The sequence below is a fragment of the Dipodomys merriami genome, unplaced genomic scaffold, assembly GCF_024711535.1.
Source record: "Dipodomys merriami isolate MVZ:Mamm:240054 unplaced genomic scaffold, mDipMer1.0.p SCAF_25, whole genome shotgun sequence".
NCBI classification, from domain to species: Eukaryota; Metazoa; Chordata; class Mammalia; order Rodentia; family Heteromyidae; genus Dipodomys; species Dipodomys merriami.
In genome coordinates, this window is record NW_027203937.1 from 17,027,039 (window position 1) to 17,040,347 (window position 13,309).

Here is a 13,309-nt window from a genome sequence, read left to right on the forward strand (position 1 = left end):
TAGTGATGTACAGAGGTCTGGTTACAGTTATATAAGTCAAGGATCTGCTCTTTGTGTGTGTGTTTGTGCCAGTCCTGGGCTTGAACTCAAGGCCTAGGCACTGTCCCTGAACTCTTTCTCTCAAAGTCAGCACTCTACTGTTTGAACCACAGCATCACTTCCAGCTTTTTCTGAGTAGTTTACTAGAGGTAAGAGTCTCATGGTTATTCCTGCCTGGGCTGGCATTGAACTGTAATTCTCAGGTCTCAGCCATCTGAATAGCCAGGATTACAGACAGGAATGAGACACCAGCACCCAGCTCTTTTACTTTTCTTTTCTTTTTGCCAGTCCTGGGTCTTGAACTCAGAGCCTGGGCACTGTCCCTGAGCTTCTTTTGCTCAAAGCTAGCACTCTACCTCTTGAGCCACAGCATCTTTTTATTTTCTTACAGTAGTACCGAGGCCCTGAGTTCAAGCCCCTGAGTTCAAGCCCCAGTACACACACACACACACACACACACACACACACACACACACACACACACACACACACACACACAAGTCTGAACTTTTATAGAAAAAGCAAAGATTTGAGGAGGAGCCAAACTCCTTGGGGTCAAGGGTAGCATCTAACAAGCCTTTCACCCTCCAATCTGTTGATGGAGACTAGACGTAAGCCCACAGTAAACAAAAAAGGCATGTTTCACAAAGAGAAAGAAGAATCTGTCTTTGCCCAAGATGTTCCAAAAGGCTTCCAGAAAAGACTGACTGGGCCTTGGAGGATGAGTAGCAGTTTCCTAGGGTAAAACTAAGTCTCCTATGAGCACTGGTCTAAACGTTCGAAAGTCTACAGTATGCTTTGAAAATAGTGTTTGAAAGCTAGACAAAGTGCCCCATGCCTGTGATCCCAGGGAATCAGGAAGCAGAAATTGGGAAAACGGTTTGAGGCCAGTCCAAGCAAAAAGTTATCCAGCCTCTATCTTAACCAATAGCTGGTTGCTGTGACACACATCTGTTATCCCAGTGACACAGGAAACGCGACTAGGAGGATCGTGATCCAGGCTAACACCAGCAAAATGAAAGATGCTCAGCCTGGTGCTGATGGCTCACGCCTGTAATTCTGGCTACTCAGGAGGCTGAGATCTGAGGATCAGATCAAAGCCAGCCGGGGCAGGGAAGTCCATGAGACTCTTCCCCCCTCCCCCGGCCCCCAATTAACCACCAGAAAACTATAGCTTGGGGGAGAGACTTTCCAGATGAAGGGCTAGAGGAAGCAGCTGGTGATTGGGAAAGGACCCTTTGGGGCACAGTAGAAAATGGGATGGGGGAGGCCCAACTGGGAAGGAAGAATGCTCTGGAATCACCAGCATGTGCCCTGCACACCCCCCTGTGAGCACACAGCTGACATTAAGCAGCGATCAGGAGCTGCCAGGGCTTATGGCTCTTCCTCCCATCTCCTAGTTAGAAAGGGCCCACGTCGGGCCTGGCCTTCCCTCTGATATCCCCCAGAGCTCTTCCTTACCGGAGTTGCAGGACTCATGGCTCCTGGGTGTTCAGAGCAGCATTTCCGAGAAGACTGCACAGGCAGGTAGGGGGGCCACTTCCCTGAGCGCCTTAGAGATAAGGGGATCAGGAAGATGCTACCAAGTGGGGGGCCTGATGGGGGAGGCAGGGCGATCCTAGGCAGAAGCCAAGCTCTTGCTGCAGTCCCTCTCCCTCCAAGCTCCGGCAGATCCCAGGCGCTGAAAGCTCAGCTGCAGGTCAAGGCATTATTGCCTGCGTCTTAGGTGGTCTTGACTGATTGCCTCCAAGTTACCCAGGAAAGGGTTGGCACTGGAGAAGGGAGCAGAGCCAGGCCTCCACCATTGGCCGGAGACTAAATCTTCATCCTGCCACTTCAGTCCTGGCTGTGCAGCCTGGCTCCTTAAGCCTCCTTGTCTCGCTCCCCACTCCCCGAGGTCTCTGTAATCTTGACCTGGAGCCGCCCCTGCATTTCAGCCCTCCATGCGGTGCGTGCCTGGAGGGCGGATTCGTCTTGGCCGATCCTATTAGCCACTGAGCTCATCCCTTCTTAGCCGCCCCAGGACCCCGATCTCCCAACCCCTCTGCTGTTTTTCATCCCAGGTACCTGGAACTTTCCACCCTTACCTTCTTCTTAACTAAGTTTTCAGTTCTTATGGGAGGAATGGGAGGAGGAAGGAAGCATGGAAGGGAGAGAGGAAAGAAAGAGGGAGGAAGAGAGGAAGGGAAGGAAACTAGCTTGGAGGAATTTGGCCCAGAATCCTGCTGTTTCCTTCCCTTTCTCTTCCTAGCTTTCTCTTCTCTCCAATGTCTAGATTATAGTCTCCAGATTTAGCAACTTTAGGAAGAAGGAAGATTTTTTTTTTCCTACAGCAATTCCGAATTCCCTGCTCTCCCAAAGAGATGGAGCCAAGACAAGAAGAAACAAAAAAGTCGGGGGTGGGGGTGCGGGGCGGGGAACCATGGACAAACTAAAGCCACATGTACCACTGATATAAATCTAAATGCAGCCAGATGTGGCAGGTGCTTCTAAAGCACTGGCCAATAAACCTTTTTGAGAAGCTAATAAAAGGTGTGAGCAGACCTGTAACTCCCATCTACGGGGAGGCATAGGCAGGAGGAGGATGGTTTGATGGGGACTTCAAGGTGAAAAACTAAGACCCTACCTGAAAAATAATCTAAAGCCAAAAGGACTGGGGGAGGGTGTGGCTCAAGTGGTATAGACCCCTGAGCTCAAACCCCACTCACTTATTTGAGGCAGGGTCCTATGTAGCCCCAGCTGGACATGTGAATTGTGATCCTCCAGCCCTCAGCCTTCTAAATGCTGGAATTACAGGCCTGCACTCCTAAACACAGCTTTTCCTTTCCTTTCTTTCCTTGAAGTATTGAGGATGGAACCAGACAAGCACCCTGACACTGAACTACACTCCCTTCCCTGGTAGTAGTGTGTGTGTGTGTGTGTGTGTGTGTGTGTGTGTGTGTGTGTGTGTGTGTGTGTGTGTGTGTGTGTGTGTGTGTGTGTGTGTGTGTGTGTGTGTGTGTGTGTGTGTGTGTAGCTAGGATTACAAGCATGAGCCAGTAGCTGCTATTTTATTTATTTGTTTGGTAGTACTGGGGTTTGGACTTAGAGCCTTCCACTTGCTAGGCAGGAGGCTCTACCACTTGGGCCATACCTCAGCCTCTCCCATAACCTACTATCTGCGTGGATTTGCTTATTTGGTATATTTCATATAAGTACAATCATGCAATTGTGACCTTTTTGATTTGCTACCTCTTAGTATAATTCTTTTTGGGTGGGAGGGTCGGTCGTGGGGCTTGAACTCTGGGCTTGGGCACTGACCCTGTGCTCTTCAGCTCAAGCCGAGCGCTCTACGGTTGACGCCATAGCGCCATTTCTGGTTTCCTAGTGGGTTATTGGAAATAAGAGTCTCATGGACTTTCCTACCCGGGCTGGCTTTGAACCGAGATTCTCAGATCTCAGCCTCCTGAGTAGCTAGGATTACAGGCGCCCGGCAGTATAATCTTTTCATGTTGTAATACGCATCAGGTCTTCATCTCTTTTTATTGACAAGTAGCATTCTACTCTACCACGTATTATTATTTTATCAGTTGATAGGCATTTGAGCATTTGGCACCTTTAGCTATTGTGTATAATATGGCTATATTCAACTTTTTTTTTTTTGGGTCCGGTCCTGGGGCCTGAACTCTGGGCCTGGGCACTGTCCCTCAGCTCTTCAGCTCAAGGCTAGCGCTCTACCACTTGAGCCACAGCGCCACTTCCGGCTTTTTTCTTTTTGCTTATGTGGTGCTGAGGAATTGAACCCAGGGCCTCATGCATGCAAGGCAAGCGTTCTACCACTGAGCCACCTTCCCAGCCCCTATGTTTAACATTTTGAAGTGTCAAACTATTTTCCAAAGCAGTTGCATCATTTTATAACCCCAGTAGTCTCTGAGAGTTACTACATTTCTGAATACTAGCTAGCATTCACTTCACTGTCGATCATTCCTCCTCCTCCTCCTCCCCCCTCTTGCTCCTCCCCTCCTGCTTCCTCCCCCCCCTTCTTCTTGGCTGCTTCTTCTTGGCTTCTTGGCTTCTTCTTCGGCTTGAACTCCTGGGCACTGTCCTGAGCTTTCCATTTGACCCACTTGTAGGTTTTTGGTGGTTCGTTGGAGATAAGTATCTCATCGACTTTCCTGCTTAGTCTGGCTTCAAACTAGGATCCTCATATTTCAGCATCCTGAGTATCTAGGATTATAGGCATAAGAGACTGGTACTCTTTTGTGCATTTTAAAATTGTGTCATTTGGATGGGAACTGTGGCTCATGCTCTATCCAAGCTACTGTGAGGTGGAGATTGGAAGGATCACAGTTCAAGGCCAGCCTGAAGAAAAAGTTATCAAGACCCCATCTCAATAAATAAATAATGAACTGGGCCTGATGGCTTACAGCTAAAATCTCAGCTGAGGGAGATAATGACCTCCTGAAACCTACCTACACAGAAGGTTAAGATCTGAGGATTGTGCTTTGAACCAGTGTGTGCGGAAAAATTCTGAGAGACTCTTATCTCCAGTTAACTACAAAAAGCTGGAAGTGGAGCTGTGGCTCAAATGATAAAATACTAGGCATTAGGGCTAGGAAGGTGGGTCAGTGGTAGAGCGCTTGCCTTACATGCCTGAGGCCCTGAGGTTCGATTCCTCAGCACCACATAAGCAAAAAGAAAAAGCCAGAAGTGGCGCTGTGGCTCAAGTGGTAGAGCGCTAGCCTTGAGCTGAAGAGCTAAGGGACAGTGCCCAGGCCCAGAGTTCAGGCCCCACAACCAGACCCCCCCCCCAAAAAATAATAGGCATTAGTAAAAGAGCTCAGGAAAGGTGCCAGTTCAAGTCCCAATACATGCATGCGCATGTGTGTACACACACACACACACACACACACACACACACACACAGAAAATCATGACATGAGAGATCCATCCAGGTGTCATGCACAGGTTACTTCTATATGACCATCTGGCTAAACCACAGCAAGCTAATTATTAGATGAAACATGGATCTTTATTTTGTGTGTAACCTGTGCAATTAGTTGAGTTTTGGTAAATTATCCATGGTGATGTGGGTGGCCCCATCCAATCAGTGAAAGGGTGTGCGTTACCAAGCAGAGGCCTCCCTGGGGAAGAAGGAAGTGTGCCTGTGGGTAGTTCACAGCCTCAGCCCTGCCTGAGGGCTTTCAGGCCAGCAGCCTGCCCGCCAGATGGCAGACATGCCAGCCCCCAGACTAAAGCAAGCACAACTCCTTGAAATAAATCTCTTTATATACTCTTTCTACTTCTCTGGAGAGGGATGACTATTCCAGGGAGGACAAAGACAACTGCCACAGAAGCTTTGAACATCCGCCTGATGTGCTTCTCACCACGAACTCCCCAGTAGAGTCTTAGAAACTCCACATTTGGGGATGGAGGGGGAAGGAAGTCTAGTGGAGGGTAGTGGGAAGCTCCTGTCTCCGAGGAAATTATACCTCATGCCCAGTGATGGGCAGGGGAGGAGGGGTTGCAAGTTCTTCCTGAAAAACTGGACTTTCTAGGCCAGGTGCTGGTGGCTCATGCCTTTAATCCTAGCTACTCAGGAGATCTGACGATCATGGTTCAACTCCAGCCCAGGCAGGAAAGTCTATGAGATGTGTAGCTCCAATTAACCAGCATTGAGGGGAAAAGCCAAGTAAGAGTAAAAGGCCGAGTTCAAGTCTCAATAACAATACATACACATCCACAACCCCCCCCCACCCCTCCCACATACGCAAAAATGGAATATCTAATCTCAGATATGTGAAGAGCCAGATGTAAAAACTCAAATTTAGTCACTGTTTCCATAGATTTTTTTTTTAGTTTTTGATTTATTATTTATTTATTTATTTATTTGGTCAGTGGTGGGGCTTGGACTCTGGGCTAGGGCACTGTCCCTGAGCTCAGTAGCTCAAGGCGAGTGCTCTACTGCTTAAGCTACAGTGCCACTTCCATGAGATTTTTTTTTTTTTTGTCAGTCAGAACCTGGGTGCTGTCTCTGAGCTTTTGTGCTCTAAGATTAGTGTTCTACCACTTTGAGCCACAGCTCCACTTCTGGTTTTCTGGTGGTTAACTAGAAATAAGAGTTTCATGGACTCTCTCATGGGCTGGCTGTGAATTACCGTCCTCAGATCTTAGCCTCCTGAGTAGCTAGGATTACAGGCGTGAGCCACCAGCCTCTTGCCTCCATTCCTCTTTCTCTGGGTCTGGAGAGGAATGTGTGTCTGGCTGTCTCCAGCATGTCTACCCATTGTCAGGAACTTTCACTTTACGGGCGATAAGAACAGAACAAATGATTCTTTCCAGCTTTGCTTCAAACTCTTTGGCTTGTTTTTGGAACGTCTTTAAGTCTTTGTTTACTACTCTCGCTGCCTAATCATCTTCCAGAACAGAAGATTTCTCAAAAGACGTCACTTCTTTCTCCTGACAAGTTCTGTCACTTCATTTTCTCTCTTTGGAAGGTTTTGGTCTTCACCTTCAATCAAAGTTTGCTTGGCCTGAAGATGTTTTAGGAGATCTGTTTTATTCTTTAGGAATGTTGATGTAGAATTGATTTTCCTCTTCATGTTGGTTGTTTAAGTGCACCTTTGACTTTTCTGTAGTTGATTTTCTCCTGGCTCCTCTTCTCTAATTATAAATATGGGCCCTTCTTATAGACATGTATGGAAGTGTCACAAGCAAAAGTCTCCTATTTTGTGTAATTAATATGGTATCATTAAAAAAAGAAAGAATTCCAGAAGCTGGTGGCTTATGCCTGTAATCCTACTACTCAGGAGGCTGAGATCTGAGGATCAAAGTTTCAAGCCAGCCCAAGCAAAAAAGTATGTAAGAATCTTATCTCCAATTAACTGGCAAAAAAAGTGACATCTGAGGATCAGGATTTGAAGCCACCCTGGGTAGGAAAGTCTGTTAGACTCCAATTAACTACAAAAAAAAAAAAAAAAAAAAGCTGGAAGTGAAGATGTGGCTTAAGTAGTAGAGCCCTAGACTTGAGAGGGGGAAAAAAAAGCTCAGGGATGGCACCCCGGCTCTGAGTTCAAACCTCAGCCTGGTATGCGTGTGTGCGTGCGTGCACACACACACACACACACACACACACACACACACACACGAAGGTGGAAGTAGCTCAACTGGTAGAACAACAGCCTTGAGTCAAAAAGCTAAGGGACAGCACCTAGATCCTAAGTTCGTGCCTCAGTACTGGCAAGCGCACACACACACACACACACACACACACACACACACACACACACACACACACACACACACACATACACACACACACACACACACACACACACACACACACACACACACACACCCCAAATTAAGAAAACAGAAATGGGAAGAAAATTCAGGGTGTTCCTCTTTACTGTTTTTGTTGTTGTTGTTACTTTTAGCAAAGTGCTAAGAGAAAGAAGAAGAAAAATTGAGCTGGAGATACCTACCCTGCAGCCCTGTGCTAAGAGAGGAAATCTTTGTGATAATATTTAATCTGGTATGACTAAGAACCTGTAATTTGGAATTTGACAGAGATGACAATGTTTTGCTTCCGCACTGAAGTGGTTCCAAGTGGCAGCGTTAGTGGGACTTAAACCTAGTGCTTTCTTTGGAAAAGCCACAGACCTGTTGGCCAAGAAGGGATTAAAGGCAGTACTCACCCACTCAAGCCAGACTGTTTCAATGGCCTGAAGAAAGCCATCATTAAGTTGAAGGATTGGCCAGTAAGTCAAAGGTCAGTCTTCTGACACAATCTTTGGCTATGGGACTGTGTAGAACCAAATAGATCAAAAGTCTAGAGTATATTTGAAGATATTATACTCTTAAGTGAAACCCCAAATCCTGCCTGGGAGGGCTTGTGACTGCTCAAGCCGCAAAACACCGGGACCCTTGCGCCCACCCCTGCAGGAGCTGGAATTTCCCAGGATCTCTGATGTCTGTTGATGCAGCCATCTGCCTTGGGCTTGTGCTTTATGTAATGGATATAGAGACTGAGGGAGGATGGTAGCCTGCGCAGTCATTTAACCAAACTGCACTGAATGGCCAGGCATCAGTGGCTGATGTCTGTAATCCTAGCTGCTCAGTAGGCTGAGATCTGAGGATCATAGTTCAAAGCCAGCCAGCCAGCCAAGAAAGCCATGAGACTCTTATCTCAAATGAACCACCAAAAAGCTGGAAATGGAATGTAGCTCAAGTGGTAGAGTACTATCCTTGAGCACAAAAAGCTCAGGGACAGCACGCAGGCCCTGAGTTTAGGCCCCAGGATGGGTGTGTGTATATATGAGTGTGTGTGTGTGTGTGTGTGTGTGTGTGTGTGTTGTTTTTTGTCCATCATGGAGCCTGAACTATGGGCCTGGGCACTGTCCCTCAGCTCTTCAGCTCAAGGCTAGTGTTCTACCATTTGAGCCACAGCACCACTTCAGCTTTTTCTGCTTATGTGGTGCTGTGGAATCAAACCCAGGGCCTCATGCATGCAAGGCAAGCGCTCTACCACTGAGCCACCTTCCCAGCCCGTGTGTGTGTGTGTGTGTGTGTGTGTGTGTGTGTGTGTGTGTGTGTGTGTGTGTGTGTGTTTAAATATATACAAAAGACATTCCACAAGCAATGATGAGGAAGGATTTGGAGAAAGAAGGCAGATGAGAAGCATCCTCCATGCAACTCTGTGAATGAGGAGAGTCAGAGTAAAGACAATATTCCAATAGAGACAAAGAGGAAGAATTGGGAATCAAGGAGGTAACTGGACAACTAAAAAACATGAACTAGAAAAAACAACCAAGAGAAAAGCAGGAAGCAGTCCATATGGAGGAACCGTAACCACAGGGAAAGTCAGGCAGCCCTGGAGACAACAGATGGGGAGTCCTAGCCCAGGAAAAACTCAACAGAATCTCACAGACCTAGTGTTGGTCATATTCATGACAAGCTAGGATTGGAGACAAAATTGATTACATCACTTCCCAGATAAGTGCCACAGCCAGATGCTTCTTTGCAGGGACCTGTTGTGTTGAGACCAAGCTACTGAAGAGTATCTGGAAATAAGGAGCAATGCAAGTCAGGGAGTCTAGAGACACCTCCCACAGAGGCTGGTAGGAGAGGCCCCAAGAGGCATTCACAAGGAGGGCAGGGTATGGAACATGGCCCAGTGGAGACGTTTAAGCAGCAACAACTTGGGGGCTGAGGGTGAGGTGGCCAGTGGCATCACCCTCTGCTGTGAGGAGTGAGCCCAATGTCCTGTCGATGATCTCAGAAATGGAGCTCCAAGCCCAAGGAGAGTGGATTTCTTCTCCCTATCTAAAATAGTTTGTTGCTAGGGATGGAGCAAGAGCTCTGAGCCCAAGTCCGGTGGATGGCTCAATTTCTTGCAGCTATGCATGTCCCATAGGGTGGTTTACAGGATCTGAAAACCAGCAGGTAGAGTGCTGAGTCCTACAGATAGAAGTATTTGTGGTTCTTGATTACAAGTAATGTGTTGACAGAAACACAGATTCATCTCAACTCCACTAGGTGTATTTAAAGTATGCTATTTTAAAGGCACATCAAGTTATCTGCCTTCACCCACAGATCTGTCTCCATCTGGCCCTTCTGCTTTAACAGGATAAAAATACCTTGAGCTGTTCCTTGTTGAAGCCAAGCAAACCCTTGCCAATGGTGAGAGGTGTTAATGCCCTCTTGTGGCCATGTTTGGTTGCTGCATCCCAGCCTGGCAATGGGGTCAAGACAGGACTTTTAAATACCCTGGCCAAGTTGAAGAACTCCTTTGCCTGGTACTATATGGGGGTTGTAAACCTGCATGGAAAATTTAAAAAGGTTCTTGGTGCACAGCACAAATTAGTTATATATGGGGATGGTAGGTTTTCATCTTCAGCTTTCTCCGTGGCTGCTTATATGAAATAATTCTTGTTCTGTTAACCAAATACCACTCTGTAATGAAAAAAAATAATTCCTTCTATGGAAACAGAATTTTCTTGTTTCTTTTTGTCAGTCGTGGGGCTTGAATTCTGGGCCTGGGCACTGTCCCTCAGCTCTTCAGCTCAAGGTGAATACTCTACCATTTGAGCCACAACACCATTTCTGGTTTTCTGGCAGTTAATTGGAGATAAAAGTCTCATGGACTTTCCTGCCCAGGTTGGCTTTGAACCATGATCCTTATATTTCAGCCTCCTGAGTAGCTAGGATTACAGGCGTGAGCCACCAGTGCCCTGCTCACCATTTTCTTTTTCTTTTCTTTTCTTTTTTAAAAAGAGAAATGGACTGGGAATGTAGGTTAGTGTTAGAGTGTTTGCCTAGGATGCATGAAGCCCTGGGTTCAATTCCTCAGTACCACATAAACAGAAAAGGCAGCGCTGTGGCTCAAGTGGCAGAATGCTAGCCTTGGGCAAAAGAAAGTACGTAGGCATTGAATTCAAGCCCTAGGACGAGAGAGAGAGAGAGAGAGAGAGAGAGAGAGAGAGAGAGAGAGAGAGAGAGAGAGAGAGAGAGAGAGAGAGAGAGAGAGAGAGAGAGAGAGAGAGAGAGAGAGAGAGAAAGCAAGAGAGAAAGCAAGAGAGAAAGCAAGAGAGAAAGAAAGAAGAACTAAGCTGGGTGACAGTGGGCTCACACCTGTAATCCTAGAACCCAGCCCCTGAGTTCAAACCTCAGGACATTCTCACCCCCCCCAACTCTCTCTCTCTCTTTCTCTTTCTCTCCCTCTTTCTCTTCTCTCTCTCTCTCTCTCTCTCTCTCTCTCTCTCTCTCTCTCTCTCTCTCTCTCTCTCTCTCTCTCTCTCTCTCTCTCTCTCTCTCTCACACACACACATGAATCATATCAATTGGACTGGCATTTTGTAGCTACTCTTCTGGCTGAGATGGCCTGAAAGCCCTCAGCCTCAATAGTCCAATGTTACCCCATGGCTAGTAGGGGATCTCAACCAGCAGCCTGTCTCTCAAAGCAACAAGATGCCTTAGGATGAATGGGGAAGGGAGCTGTGTCACTTGTGAAGCTATTAGAGATTCCAACGTTGATATTTTAGAATATAACCTTTGTAGGACCCTGGATGTAGTCATTTGACTGAGGACCTATAGCCTAGCTTCTCCAAAGCTTTCCCTCTGCTGTGGTCAAAGCCAGGGTAGACAGCCATAGATACATTAAATGTGACCACGCTGACCAGGCATAGAGAAGACAGGTGCAAACATTTTGGGCAGGGCACAGGCCTTAGAGAGTTTGAAGTGATGTGATTTAAGTTTGAAAAAGAGCCAGGCACAGGCCTGGGAATGTGGCTTAGTGTTAGAGCGCTTGCCTAGGATGCATGAAGCCCTAGGTTCGATTTCTCAGTACCACATAAACAGAAAAGGCTGGAAGTGGTGCTGTGGTTCAAGTGGTAGAGTGCTAGTCTTGAGCACAGAGAGGCCCAGGGACAGAGCCCAGGCCCTGAGTTCAAGCCCCAGGACCAGCAAAAACCAAACCGAACCAAACCAAACAAACAAAAAAAACTGCTGATAGATTAAGCTGTGGAGTGGCTGCGTGGAGAGGACCCTACCAGTAGATGGCGATGTTGACCACCATGGCTCACCATGTCTCCTACCTGTGGGCAGGTAGCCTCTGACAATTCAGAATCCCTTGCAAATGTTGACAAGCGTTAGTCCGGGTTTATGTCTACTTTATTGCCTCCATCTCAAGGTTTCTTCTTTGTATAACAGTGTCACCAGCACCCCTAGTCTCCACTCAGTGGTACAAACACAAAATGTCCAAACCAAGAAGCAAGCCACAGCAATTCCTGAACTCTCATTACCCCCTGCACTGGAGCTAGGTTCCTGTAGAAAATGGCCTCATTCCAGTAATGATGAAATGGGGAAGAAACTTATTTTGCTGACATAAATACGGAGAAAGGAACTATTTTGGGGGCAGCAATGAGGTTTGAACTCAGGGACTTATCCTTGCTAGACAGGCGCTCCATCTCTTAAGCCATTCTACCAGTCCAAGAAAGGAACTTTTGTATGTGTGTGTGTGTGTGTGTGTGTGTGTGTGTGTGTGTGTGTTTGCATGTGTGTGTGGTGGGGTACTGGGGCTTGAGCTCAGAACCTTGTGCTCTTGCTTATCTTTTGTGCTCAAGGCTGGCACTCTACCACTTAAGCCACACCTCTAATTCTGGCTTTTTGGTAGTTAACCGGAGATTGAAGTTTCCTGGATTTGTCTCCCCAGGCTGTCTTTGAACCACTATCCTCAGATCGCAGACTTTTCAGTAGCTACAATTATAGTTGTATGAGCCACTAGTGCTGGTCGGAACAAGGAACTTTTTTTTTTTTTGGTTAGATGTGCAAGTAAAGCGGAAAGTTCTGTGACAGTCACCAGAGAGTCTTCATAGAGGAAGTATCTTTGTTAGTTAGGGGAAGCCCCTGGAACACTGTGCTGGTAATGCCAGCCAGTTCTTCCACGAGGCTAACTCAAATGTGCTGAGCTAGCCATCTGGGGAGATGAAATGGCCTACCAATGTCATATATGTCTGTCCTTTTGATAATGTGAAGAAGTCAGGTGCCAGAGGCTCGTACCTCCTGGAAACCTTAGTTACTCAGAAGACAGATCTGAGACAGGCTGGGCAGACAAACCTAAAAGACTCTTATGTCTATTTAATCGGTACAAAACCAGGATGGAGGCATGGCCTAAGTGCCAGAGTGCCAGCCTTGAGAAGAAAAGGTAAGGGAGAGGGCAAGGCCCCAGTATCTGTGTACCACCCCCCCCCCAAAAAAAAACCCTCAAAACTAAAAAAGCCTATAACAATATCTATCAATTAGGATGTTTTTAGCTCTAAATGATACTTTCTAACAAAAAGTAACTTGAGCCATAGATGTTGTATTCCTCACTTAGCAGACTAGCTCTTGGACTGACTCAACTTGTCATCTAGAGTCCTTGCTGCAGCTGGGCACTGGTGGATCACACCTGTAATCCTAGCTACCCAGGAGGCTGAGATCTGAGGATCATGGTTCAAAGCCAACCTGGGTGTTGGCAGACCTAACACTGGGCAGAAAAGTCCCCATGAGACTCTTATCTCCAATGAATCACTCAAAAACCAGAAATGGTGCTGGGGCTCAAGTGGTAGAGCACTAGCCTTGAGCACAAACAGGCTCAGGGACAGTGCCCAGGTCTTGAGTTCAAGCCCTACAACCACCACCACCACCAACAACAACAACAACAACAAAACCCCCAAAACAGAGTCCTTGCTGCCTTTTTCCTAACCATCCACTTTGGAGGACATCTTCCCTCAAGGTGTAAGACAGCTGCCAT